Genomic DNA, 13,353 nt, shown 5'->3' with positions numbered 1-13,353 from the left:
GGCTTCACCCTAGGGCTTTGCTCCAACAAATTGAATTGTTAGGGCCTTAGAAGTCAATGCCCGAAGCATAAAATGCGATAAAAATACAACAGTTTTTCCATCATATAACAGGAATAATTGCAACCAGTTTGAAAGTGATGGTCATTTCTACGTTCCGGGCAACCTAAGCTTCAATCTAGGGCGTTGATCCACTACACGGATTAGTTAGTGCCTTAGAAGTCAACGCCAGATGCATAAAATACAATATAAATACAACAGTTTTTCCATCGTATAAAACGTATAATTGCAACCAATATGAAAGTTAACGTCATTTCTACTTTCCGGGCAACCTAGGCTTCACCCTAGGGTGTTGCTCCAACAGATTGAATAGTTAGGGCCTTAGAAGTCAACGCCCGAAGCATAAAAGGCAATAGAAATACAACAGTTTTTCCATCGTATAACAGGATTAATTGCAACCAGTTTGAAAGTGATGGTCATTTCTACGTTCCGGGCAACCTAGGCTTCACTCTAGGTCGTTGCTCTACCAGATCGAATAGTTAGTGCATTAAAAGTCAACGCCAGAAGCATATAATACAATATAAATACAACAGCCTTTCCATCGTATATAATGTATATTTGCAAACAGTGTGAAAGTAATGGTCATTTCTACGTTCCTGGCAACCTAGGTTTCACTCTATGGCGTTGTTCCACCAGATCGAATAGTTAGGGCCTAAGAAGTCAAAGCCAGAAGAATAAAATGCAATATAAGTACAACAGTTTACCATCGTATAAAATGAATAATTGCAAACATTGTGAAAGTAATGGTCATTTCTACGTGCCGGGCAACATAGGCGTCACTCTAGGGCGTTGCTCCACCACAGCTAAAAGCTACGGCCTTAGAAGTCAACGCCAGAAGCATATAATACAATAAATATGCAACTGATTTTCCATCGTATAGCATGACTAATTGCAACCAGTGCGAAAGTAATGACCATTTCGACGTTTCGGGCATCCTAGGCTTAACTCTGACGCGTTGCTCCACCAAATCGAAGAGATAGGGCCTTAGAAGTCAACGCCAGAAGCATAAAATACAATATAAATACAACAGCTTTGCATTCGTATAAAATGAATTATTGCAAACAGTGTGAAGGTAATGGTCATTTCTACGTTCCGAGCAACACTGGCTTCACTGTAGGGTGTTGCTCCGCCAGATCGAATAGGTAGGGCCTTAGAAGTCAACGCCAGGAGCATAAAATACAAAATAAATAGAACAGTTTTTCCATGTATAAAACGAATAATTGCTACCAGTGTGAAAGTTATAGTCATTTCTACGTTCCGGGCAACCTAGGCTTCACTACAGGGCGTTGTTCCACCAGATGGAATAGTTAGGGCCTAAGAAGTCAACGCCAGAAGCATAAAATGCGATATAGATACTACAGCTTTTCCATCGTATAAAATGAATAATTGCATACATTGTGAAAGCAATGGTCATTTCTACGTTCCGGGCAACCTAGGCTTCACCCTAGGGCTTTGCTCCAACAAATTGAATTGTTAGGGCCTTAGAAGTCAATGCCCGAAGCATAAAATGCGATAAAAATACAACAGTTTTTCCATCATATAACAGGAATAATTGCAACCAGTTTGAAAGTGATGGTCATTTCTACGTTCCGGGCAACCTAAGCTTCAATCTAGGGCGTTGATCCACTACACGGATTAGTTAGTGCCTTAGAAGTCAACGCCAGATGCATAAAATACAATATAAATACAACAGTTTTTCCATCGTATAAAACGTATAATTGCAACCAATATGAAAGTTAACGTCATTTCTACTTTCCGGGCAACCTAGGCTTCACCCTAGGGTGTTGCTCCAACAGATTGAATAGTTAGGGCCTTAGAAGTCAACGCCCGAAGCATAAAAGGCAATAGAAATACAACAGTTTTTCCATCGTATAACAGGATTAATTGCAACCAGTTTGAAAGTGATGGTCATTTCTACGTTCCGGGCAACCTAGGCTTCACTCTAGGTCGTTGCTCTACCAGATCGAATAGTTAGTGCATTAAAAGTCAACGCCAGAAGCATATAATACAATATAAATACAACAGTTTTTCCATCGTATAAAACGAATAATAGCAACCAGTGTGAAAGTTATGGTTATTTCTACGTTCCGGCAACCTAGGCTTCACCCCAGGGTGTTGTTCCACCAGATCGAATAGTTAGGGCCTCAGAAGTCTACGCCCGTAGCATAAAATACAAAATAAATAGAACAGTTTTTCCATCGTATAAAACGAATAATAGCAACCAGTGTGAAAGTTATGGTCATTTCTACGTTCCGGCAACCTAGGCTTCACCCCAGGGCGTTGTTCCACCAGATGGAATAGTTACGGCCTAAGAAGTCAACGCCAGAAGCATAAAATACGATATAAATACAACAGCTTTTCCATCGTATAAAACGAATAATTGCAACCAGTGTGAAAGTTATCGTCATTTCTACGTTCCGGGCAACTTAGGATTCACCCTAGGGCGTTGTTCCACCACATCGAATAGCTACGGCCTCAGAAGTCAACGCCTGAAGCATAAAATACAATAAAAATACAACAGTCTTTCCATCCTATAACCGGAATAATTGCAGCCCGTGTGAAAGTGATGGTCATTTCTACGTTCCAGGCAACCTAGGCTTCGCTCTAGGGCGTTGCTCCGCCAGGTCAAACAGTTAGGGCCTTAGAAGTCAACACCCGAAGCATTAAATACAAAATAAATACAACAGTTTTTCCATTGTATATAACGAATAATTGCTACCAGTGTAAAAGTTATGGTCATTTCTACGTTCCGGGCAACCTAGGCTTCACCCTAGGGCGTTGCTCCAACAGATTGAATAGTTAGGGCCTAAGAAGTCAACGCCAGAAGCATAAAATACGATATAAATACAACAGCTTTTCCATCGTATAAAACGAATAATTGCAACCTGTGTGAAAGTTATGGTCATTTCTACGTTCCGGGCAACCTAGGCTTCGCCCTAGGGCGTTGCTCCAACAGATTGAATAGTTAGGGCCTTAGAAGTCAATGCCCGAAGCATAAAATGCGATAAAAATACAACACTTTTTCCAACATATAACAGGAATAATTGCAACCAGTTTGAAAGTGATGGTCATTTCTACGTTCCGGGCAACCTAGGCTTCACCCTAGGGCGCTGCTCCAATAGATTGAATAGTTAGGGCCTTAGAAGTCAACGCCCGAAGCATAAAAGGCAATAGAAATGCAACAGTTTTTCCATCGTATAACAGGAATAATTGCAACCCGTGTGAAAGTGATGGTCATTTCTACGTTCCAGGCACCCTAGGCTTCACTCTAGGGCGTTGCTCCACCAGATCAAACAGTTAGGGCCTTAGAAGCCAACGCCCGAAGCATTAAATACAAAATAAATAGAACTGTTTTTCCAGTGTATAAAACGAATAATTGCTACCAGTGTCAAAGTTATGGTCATTTCTACGTTCCGGGCAACCTAGGCTTCACCCTCGGCCGTTGTTCCACCAAATCGAATAGTTCGGGCCTAAGAAGTGAACGCCAGAAGCATAAAATACAATATAAATCTAACAGTTTTTCCATCGTATAAAACGAATAATTGCAACCAGTATGAAACTTATGGTCATTTATATGTTCCGGGCAACCTAGGCTTCACCCTGGGGCATTGCTCCAACAGATTGAATAGTTAGGGCCTTAGAAGTCAATGCCCGAAGCATAAAATGCAATAAAAATACAACAGTTTTCCCATCATATAACAGGAATAATTGCAACCAGTTTGAGAGTGATGGTCATTTCTACGTACCGGGCAACCTAGGCTTCACTCTAGGGCGTTGATCCACTAGATCGAATAGTTAGTGCCTTAGAAGTCAACGGCAGATGCATAAAATACAATATATATACAACAGTTTTTCCATCGTATAAAACGAATAATTGCAACCAGTATGAAAGTTAACGTCATTTCTACTTTCCGCGCAACCTAGGCTTCACCATAGGGCGTTGCTCCAACAGATTGAATAGTTAGGGCCTTAGAAGTCAACGCGGGAAGCATAAAAGGCAATAAAAATACAACAGTTTTTCCATCGTATAACAGGATTAATTGCAACCAGTTTGAAAGTGATGGCCAATTCTACGTTCCGGGCAACCTACGCTTCACTCTAGGGCGTTGCTCCACCAGATCGAATGGTTAGTGCCTTAGAAGTCAACGCCAGAAGCATAAAATACAATATAAATACAACAGTGTTTCCATCGTATAAAACGAATAATTGCAACCAGTATGAAACTTATGGTCATTTCTACTTTCCGAGCAACCTAGGCTTCACCCAAGGGCGTTGCTCCAACAGATTGAATAGTTAGGGCCTTAGAAGTCAATGCCAGAAGCATAAAATACAATAAAGATGCAACAGTTTTTCCATCGTATAACAGGAATAATTGCAACCAGTGTGAAGGTAATGGTATGTTCTACGTACCGGGCAACCTAGGCTTCACCCTAGGGCGGTGCTCCACCAGGTTAAATAGATACGGCCTAAGAAGTCAACGCCAGAAGCATAAAATACAATATAAATACAACAGCCTTTCCATCGTATATAACGTATATTTGCAAACACTGTGAAAGTAATGGTCATTTCTACGTTCCTGGCAACCTAGGTTTCACTCTATGGCGTTGTTCCACCAGATCGAATAGTTAGGGCCTAAGAAGTCAAAGCCAGAAGAATAAAATGCAATATAAGTACAACAGTTTACCATCGTATAAAATGAATAATTGCAAACATTGTGAAAGTAATGGTCATTTCTACCTGCCGGGCAACCTAGGCGTCACTCTAGGGCGTTGCTCCACCACAGCTAAAAGCTACGGCCTTAGAAGTCAACGCCAGAAGCATATAAAACAATAAATATGCAACTGATTTTCCATCGTATAGCATGACTAATTGCAACCAGTGCGAAAGTAATGACCATTTCGACGTTTCGGGCATCCTAGGCTTAACTCTGACGCGTTGCTCCACCAAATCGAAGAGATGGGGCCTTAGAAGTCAACGCCAGAAGCATAAAATACAATATAAATACAACAGCTTTGCATTCGTATAAAATGAATTATTGCAAACAGTGTGAAGGTAATGGTCACTTCTACGTTCCGAGCAACCCAGGCTTCACTGTAGGGTGTTGCTCCGCCAGATCGAATAGGTAGGGCCTTAGAAGTCAACGCCAGGAGCATAAAATACAAAATAAATAGAACAGTTTTTCCATGTATAAAACGAATAATTGCTACCAGTGTGAAAGTTATAGTCATTTCTACGTTCCGGGCAACCTAGGCTTCACTACAGGGCGTTGTTCCACCAGATGGAATAGTTAGGGCCTAAGAAGTCAACGCCAGAAGCATAAAATGCGATATAGATACTACAGCTTTTCCATCGTATAAAACGAATAATTGCTACCAGTGTGAAAGTTATGGTCATTTCTACGTTCCGGGCAACCTAGGCTTCACCCTAGGGCGTTGTCCCACCAGATGGAATAGTTAGGGCCTAAGAAGTCAGCGCCAGAAGCATAAAATACGATATAAATACAACAGCTTTTCCATTGTATAAAACGAATAATGGTAACCAGTGTGAAAGTTATGGTCATTTGTAGGTTCCGGGCAACCTAGGCTTCCCTCTAGGACGTTGCTCCACCAGATCGAATTGTTGGGGCCTAGGAAGTCAACGCCAGAAGCATAAAATACAATCTAAGTACCACTGTTTTTCCACCCAATTAAATGAATAATTGCATACATTGTGAAAGCAATGGTCATTTCTACGTTCCGGGCAACCTAGGCTTCACCTTAGGGCGTTGCTCCAACAAATTGAATTGTTAGGGCCTTAGAAGTCAATGCCCGAAGCATAAAATGCGATAAAAATACAACAGTTTTTCCATCATATAACAGGAATAATTGCAACCAGTTTGAAAGTGATGGTCATTTCTACGTTCCGGGCAACCTAGGCTTCACTCTAGGTCGTTGCTCCACCAGATCGAATAGTTAGGGCCTTAGAAGTCAACGCCAGGAGCATAAAATACAAAATAAATAGAACAGTTTTTCCATGTATAAAACGAATAATTGCTACCAGTGTGAAAGTTATAGTCATTTCTAGGTTCCGGGCAACCTAGGCTTCACTACAGGGCGTTGTTCCACCAGATGGAATAGTTAGGGCCTAAGAAGTCAACGCCAGAAGCATAAAATGCGATATAGATACTACAGCTTTTCCATCGTATAAAACGAATAATTGCTACCAGTGTGAAAGTTATGGTCATTTCTACGTTCCGGGCAACCTAGGCTTCACCCTGGGGCATTGCTCCAACAGATTGAATAGTTAGGGCCTTAGAAGTCAATGCCCGAAGCATAAAATGCAATAAAAATACAACAGTTTTCCCATCATATAACAGGAATAATTGCAACCAGTTTGAGAGTGATGGTCATTTCTACGTACCGGGCAACCTAGGCTTCACTCTAGGGCGTTGATCCACTAGATCGAATAGTTAGTGCCTTAGAAGTCAACGGCAGATGCATAAAATACAATATATATACAACAGTTTTTCCATCGTATAAAACGAATAATTGCAACCAGTATGAAAGTTTACGTCATTTCTACTTTCCGCGCAACCTAGGCTTCACCATAGGGCGTTGCTCCAACAGATTGAATAGTTAGGGCCTTAGAAGTCAACGCGGGAAGCATAAAAGGCAATAAAAATACAACAGTTTCTCCATCGTATAACAGGATTAATTGCAACCAGTTTGAAAGTGATGGCCAATTCTACGTTCCGGGCAACCTACGCTTCACTCTAGGGCGTTGCTCCACCAGATCGAATGGTTAGTGCCTTAGAAGTCAACGCCAGAAGCATAAAATACAATATAAATACAACAGTGTTTCCATCGTATAAAACGAATAATTGCAACCAGTATGAAACTTATGGTCATTTCTACTTTCCGAGCAACCTAGGCTTCACCCAAGGGCGTTGCTCCAACAGATTGAATAGTTAGGGCCTTAGAAGTCAATGCCAGAAGCATAAAATACAATAAAGATGCAACAGTTTTTCCATCGTATAACAGGAATAATTGCAACCAGTGTGAAGGTAATGGTATGTTCTACGTACCGGGCAACCTAGGCTTCACCCTAGGGCGGTGCTCCACCAGGTTAAATAGTTACGGCCTAAGAAGTCAACGCCAGAAGCATAAAATACAATATAAATACAACAGCCTTTCCATCGTATATAACGTATATTTGCAAACACTGTGAAAGTAATGGTCATTTCTACGTTCCTGGCAACCTAGGTTTCACTCTATGGCGTTGTTCCACCAGATCGAATAGTTAGGGCCTAAGAAGTCAAAGCCAGAAGAATAAAATGCAATATAAGTACAACAGTTTACCATCGTATAAAATGAATAATTGCAAACATTGTGAAAGTAATGGTCATTTCTACCTGCCGGGCAACCTAGGCGTCACTCTAGGGCGTTGCTCCACCACAGCTAAAAGCTACGGCCTTAGAAGTCAACGCCAGAAGCATATAAAACAATAAATATGCAACTGATTTTCCATCGTATAGCATGACTAATTGCAACCAGTGCGAAAGTAATGACCATTTCGACGTTTCGGGCATCCTAGGCTTAACTCTGACGCGTTGCTCCACCAAATCGAAGAGATGGGGCCTTAGAAGTCAACGCCAGAAGCATAAAATACAATATAAATACAACAGCTTTGCATTCGTATAAAATGAATTATTGCAAACAGTGTGAAGGTAATGGTCACTTCTACGTTCCGAGCAACCCAGGCTTCACTGTAGGGTGTTGCTCCGCCAGATCGAATAGGTAGGGCCTTAGAAGTCAACGCCAGGAGCATAAAATACAAAATAAATAGAACAGTTTTTCCATGTATAAAACGAATAATTGCTACCAGTGTGAAAGTTATAGTCATTTCTACGTTCCGGGCAACCTAGGCTTCACTACAGGGCGTTGTTCCACCAGATGGAATAGTTAGGGCCTAAGAAGTCAACGCCAGAAGCATAAAATGCGATATAGATACTACAGCTTTTCCATCGTATAAAACGAATAATTGCTACCAGTGTGAAAGTTATGGTCATTTCTACGTTCCGGGCAACCTAGGCTTCACCCTAGGGCGTTGTCCCACCAGATGGAATAGTTAGGGCCTAAGAAGTCAGCGCCAGAAGCATAAAATACGATATAAATACAACAGCTTTTCCATTGTATAAAACGAATAATGGTAACCAGTGTGAAAGTTATGGTCATTTGTAGGTTCCGGGCAACCTAGGCTTCCCTCTAGGACGTTGCTCCACCAGATCGAATTGTTGGGGCCTAGGAAGTCAACGCCAGAAGCATAAAATACAATCTAAGTACCACTGTTTTTCCACCCAATTAAATGAATAATTGCATACATTGTGAAAGCAATGGTCATTTCTACGTTCCGGGCAACCTAGGCTTCACCTTAGGGCGTTGCTCCAACAAATTGAATTGTTAGGGCCTTAGAAGTCAATGCCCGAAGCATAAAATGCGATAAAAATACAACAGTTTTTCCATCATATAACAGGAATAATTGCAACCAGTTTGAAAGTGATGGTCATTTCTACGTTCCGGGCAACCTAGGCTTCACTCTAGGTCGTTGCTCCACCAGATCGAATAGTTAGGGCCTTAGAAGTCAACGCCAGGAGCATAAAATACAAAATAAATAGAACAGTTTTTCCATGTATAAAACGAATAATTGCTACCAGTGTGAAAGTTATAGTCATTTCTAGGTTCCGGGCAACCTAGGCTTCACTACAGGGCGTTGTTCCACCAGATGGAATAGTTAGGGCCTAAGAAGTCAACGCCAGAAGCATAAAATGCGATATAGATACTACAGCTTTTCCATCGTATAAAACGAATAATTGCTACCAGTGTGAAAGTTATGGTCATTTCTACGTTCCGGGCAACCTAGGCTTCACTACAGGGCGTTGTTCCACCAGATGGAATAGTTAGGGCCTAAGAAGTCAACGCCAGAAGCATAAAATGCGAGATAGATACTACAGCTTTTCCATCGTATAAAACGAATAATTGCTACCAGTGTGAAAGTTATGGTCATTTCTACGTTCCGGGCAACCTAGGCTTCACCCTAGGGCGTTGTCCCACCAGATGGAATAGTTAGGGCCTAAGAAGTCAGCGCCAGAAGCATAAAATACGATATAAATACAACAGCTTTTCCATCGTATAAAACGAATAATGGTAACCAGTGTGAAAGTTATGGTCATTTGTAGGTTCCGGGCAACCTAGGCTTCCCTCTAGGACGTTGCTCCACCAGATCGAATTGTTGGGGGCTAAGAAGTCAACGCCAGAAGCATAAAATACAATCTAAGTACCACTGTTTTTCCACCCAATTAAATGAATAATTGCATACATTGTGAATACAATGGTCATTTCTACGTTCCGGGCAACCTAGGCTTCACCCTAGGGCGTTGCTCCAACAAATTGAATTGTTAGGGCCTTAGAAGTCAATGCCCGAAGCATAAAATGCGATAAAAATACAACAGTTTTTCCATCATATAACAGGAATAATTGCAACCAGTTTGAAAGTGATGGTCATTTCTACGTTCCGAGCAACCTAAGCTTCACTCTAGGGCGTTGCTCCGCCAGATCGAATAGTTAGTGCCTTAGAAGTCAACGCCAGATGCATAAAATACAATATAAATACAACAGTTTTTCCATCGTATAAAACGTATAATTGCAACCAATACGAAAGTTAACGTCATTTCTACTTTCCGGGCAACCTAGGCTTCACCCTAGGGCGTTGCTCCAACAGATTGAATAGTTAGGGCCTTAGAAGTCAACGCCCGAAGCATAAAGGGCAATAGAAATACAACAGTTTTTCCATCGTATAACAGGATTAATTGCAACCAGTTTGAAAGTGATGGTCATTTCTACGTTCCGGGCAACCTAGGCTTCACTCTAGGGCGTTGCTCCGCCAGATCGAATAGTTAGTGCCTTAGAAGTCAACGCCAGAGGCATATAATACAATATAAATACAACAGTTTTTCCATCGTATAAAACGAATAATAGCAACCAGTGTGAAAGTTATGGTCATTTCTACGTTCCTGCAACCTAGGCTTCACCCCAGGGCGTTGTTCCACCAGATCGAATAGTTAGGGACTTAGAAGTCAACGCCCGAAGCATAAAATACAAAATAAATAGAACAGTTTTTGCATCGTATAAAACGAATAATAGCAACCAGTGTAAAAGTTATGGTCATTTCTACGTTCCGGCAACCTAGGCTTCACCCCAGGGCGTTGTTCCACCAGATCGAATAGTCAGGGCCTAAGATGTGAACGCCAGCAGCATAAAATACAATATAAATACAACAGTTCTTCCATCATATAAAACGAATAATTGCAACCAGTATGAAAGTTATGGTCATTTCTACGTTCCGGGCAACCTAGGCTTCACTCTAGGGCGTTGCTCCGCCAGATCGAATAGTTAGTGCCTTAGAAGTCAACGCCAGAAGCATAAAATACAATAAAAATACAACAGTTTTTCCATCGTGTAAAACGAATAATTGCAACCAGTATGAAACTTATGGTCATTTCTACTTTCCGAGCAACCTAGGTTTCAACCCTAGGGCGTTGCTCCAACAGATTGAATAGTTAGGGCCTTAGAAGTCAACGCCCGAACCATAAAATGCAATAAAAATACAACAGTGTTTCCATCATATAACTGGAATAATTGCAACCAGTTTGAAAGTGATGGCCAATTCTACGTTCCGGGCAACCTAGGCTTCACTCTATTGCGTTGCTCCACCAGATCGAATAGTTAGTGCCTTAGAAGTCGACGCCAGAAGCTTAAAATACAATCTAAATACAACAGTTTTTCTATCGTATAGCAGGAATAACTGCAAACAGTGTGAAAGTACTGGCCATTTCTACGTTCCGGTCAACCTAGGCTTCACTCTAGGGCGTTGCTCCACCAGATCGAACAGTTAGGGCCTAAGAAGGCAACGCCAGAAGCATAAAATACAATATAAATATAACAGTTTTTCCATCGTATAAAACGAATAATAGCAACCAGTGTGAAAGTTATGGTCATTTCTACGTTCCGGGCAACCTAGGCTTCACCCCAGGTCGTTGTTCCACCAGATCGAATAGTTAGGCCCTAAGAAGTGAACGCCAGCTGCATAAAATACAATACAAACACAACAGCTCTTCCATCATATAAAACGAATAATTGCAACCAGTATGAAAGTTGTGGTCATTTCTACGTTCCGGGCAACCTGGGCTTCACTCTATGGCGTCCTTCCACCACATTGAATAGCTACGGCCTCAGAAGTCAACGCCTGAAGCATAAAATACAATAAAAATACAACAGTCTTTCCATCCTATAACAGGAATGATTGCAACCAGTTTGAAAGTGATGGCCAATTCTACGTTCCGGGCAACCTAGGCTTCACTCTATTGCGTTGCTCCACCAGATCGAATAGTTAGTGCCTTAGAAGTCAACGCCAGAAGCATAAAATACAATAAAAATACAACAGTTTTTCCATCGTATAAAACGAATAATGGTAACCAGTATGAAACATATGGTCATTTCTACTTTCCGAGCAACCTAGGTTTCAACCCTAGGGCGTTGCTCCAACAGATTGAATAGTTAGGGCCTTAGAAGTCAACGCCCGAAGCATAAAATGCAATAAAAATACAACAGTGTTTCCATCATATAACTGGAATAATTGCAACCAGTTTGAAAGTGATGGCCAATTCTACGTTCCGGGCAACCTAGGCTTCACTCTATTGCGTTGCTCCACCAGATCGAATAGTTAGTGCCTTAGAAGTCGACGCCAGAAGCTTAAAATACAATCTAAATAAAACAGTTTTTCCATCGTATAGCAGGAATAACTGCAAACAGTGTGAAAGTACTGGTCATTTCTACGTTCCGGTTAACCTAGGCTTCACTCTAGGGCGTTGCTCCACCAGATCGAACAGTTAGGGCCTAAGAAGGCAACGCCAGAAGCATAAAATACAATATAAATCTAACAGTTTTTCCATCGTATAAAACGAATAATAGCAACCAGTATGAAAGTTACGGTCACTTCTACGTTCCGGGCAACCTAGGCTTCACCCCAGGTCGTTGTTCCACCAGATCGAATAGTTAGGCCCTAAGAAGTGAACACCAGCTGCATAAAATACAATACAAATACAACAGCTCTTCCATCATATAAAACGAATAATTGCAACCAGTATGAAAGTTATGGTCATTTCTACGTTCCGGGCAACCTGGGCTTCACTCTATGGCGTTCTTCCACCACATCGAATAGCTACGGCCTCAGAAGTCAACGCCTGAAGCATAAAATACAATAAAAATACAACAGTCTTTCCATCCTATAACAGGAATAATTGCAACCAGTTTGAAAGTGATGGTCATTTCTACGTTCCGGGCAACCTAGGCTTCACTCTAGGGCGTTGCTCCACCAGATCGAATAGCGAGGGCCTTGCAAGTCAACGCCAGAAGCATGAAATACAATATAAATACAACAGTTTTTCCATCGTACAAACGAATAATTGATACCGGTGTGAAAGTTATGGTCTTTTCTACGTTCCGGACAACCTAGGCTTCACTCTAGGGCGTTGATCCAACAGATTGAATAGTTAGGGCCTTAGAAGTCAACGCCCGAAGCATAAAAAAAATATAAATATAACAGTTTTTCCATCATATAACAGGAATAATTGCAACCAGTTTGAAAGTGATGGTCATTTCTACGTTCCGGGAAACCTCGGCTTCACTCTAGGGCGTTGCTCCGCCAGATCGAATAGTTAGTGCATTAAAAGTCAACGCCAGAAGCATATAATACAATTTAATACAACAGTTTTTCCATCGTATAAAACGAATAATAGCAACCAGTGTGAAAGTTATGGTCATTTCTACGTTCCGGCAACCTAGGCTTCACCCCAGGGCGTTGTTCCACCAGATCGAATAGTTAGGGCCTCAGAAGTCTACGCCCGTAGCATAAAATACAAAATAAATAAAACAGTTTTTCCATCGTATAAAACGAATAATAGCAACCAGTGTGAAAGTTATGGTCAGTTCTACTTTCCGGCAACCTAGGCTTCACCCCAGGGCGTTGTTCCACCAGATCGAATAGTTAGGGCCTAAGAAGTGAACGCCAGCAGCATAAAATACAATATAAATACAACAGTTCTTCCATCATATAAAACGAATAATTGCAACCAGTATGAAAATTATGGTCATTTCTACGTTCCGGGCAACCTAGGCTTCACTCTAGGGCGTTGCTCCGCCAGATCGAATAGTTAGTGCCTTAGAAGTCAACGCCAGAGGCATATAATACAATATAAATACA

Source organism: Calliopsis andreniformis, unplaced genomic scaffold (genome assembly GCF_051401765.1).
Source record: "Calliopsis andreniformis isolate RMS-2024a unplaced genomic scaffold, iyCalAndr_principal scaffold0004, whole genome shotgun sequence".
Taxonomy (NCBI): Eukaryota; Metazoa; Arthropoda; class Insecta; order Hymenoptera; family Andrenidae; genus Calliopsis; species Calliopsis andreniformis.
Note: the sequence above shows the minus strand (reverse complement) of the source record.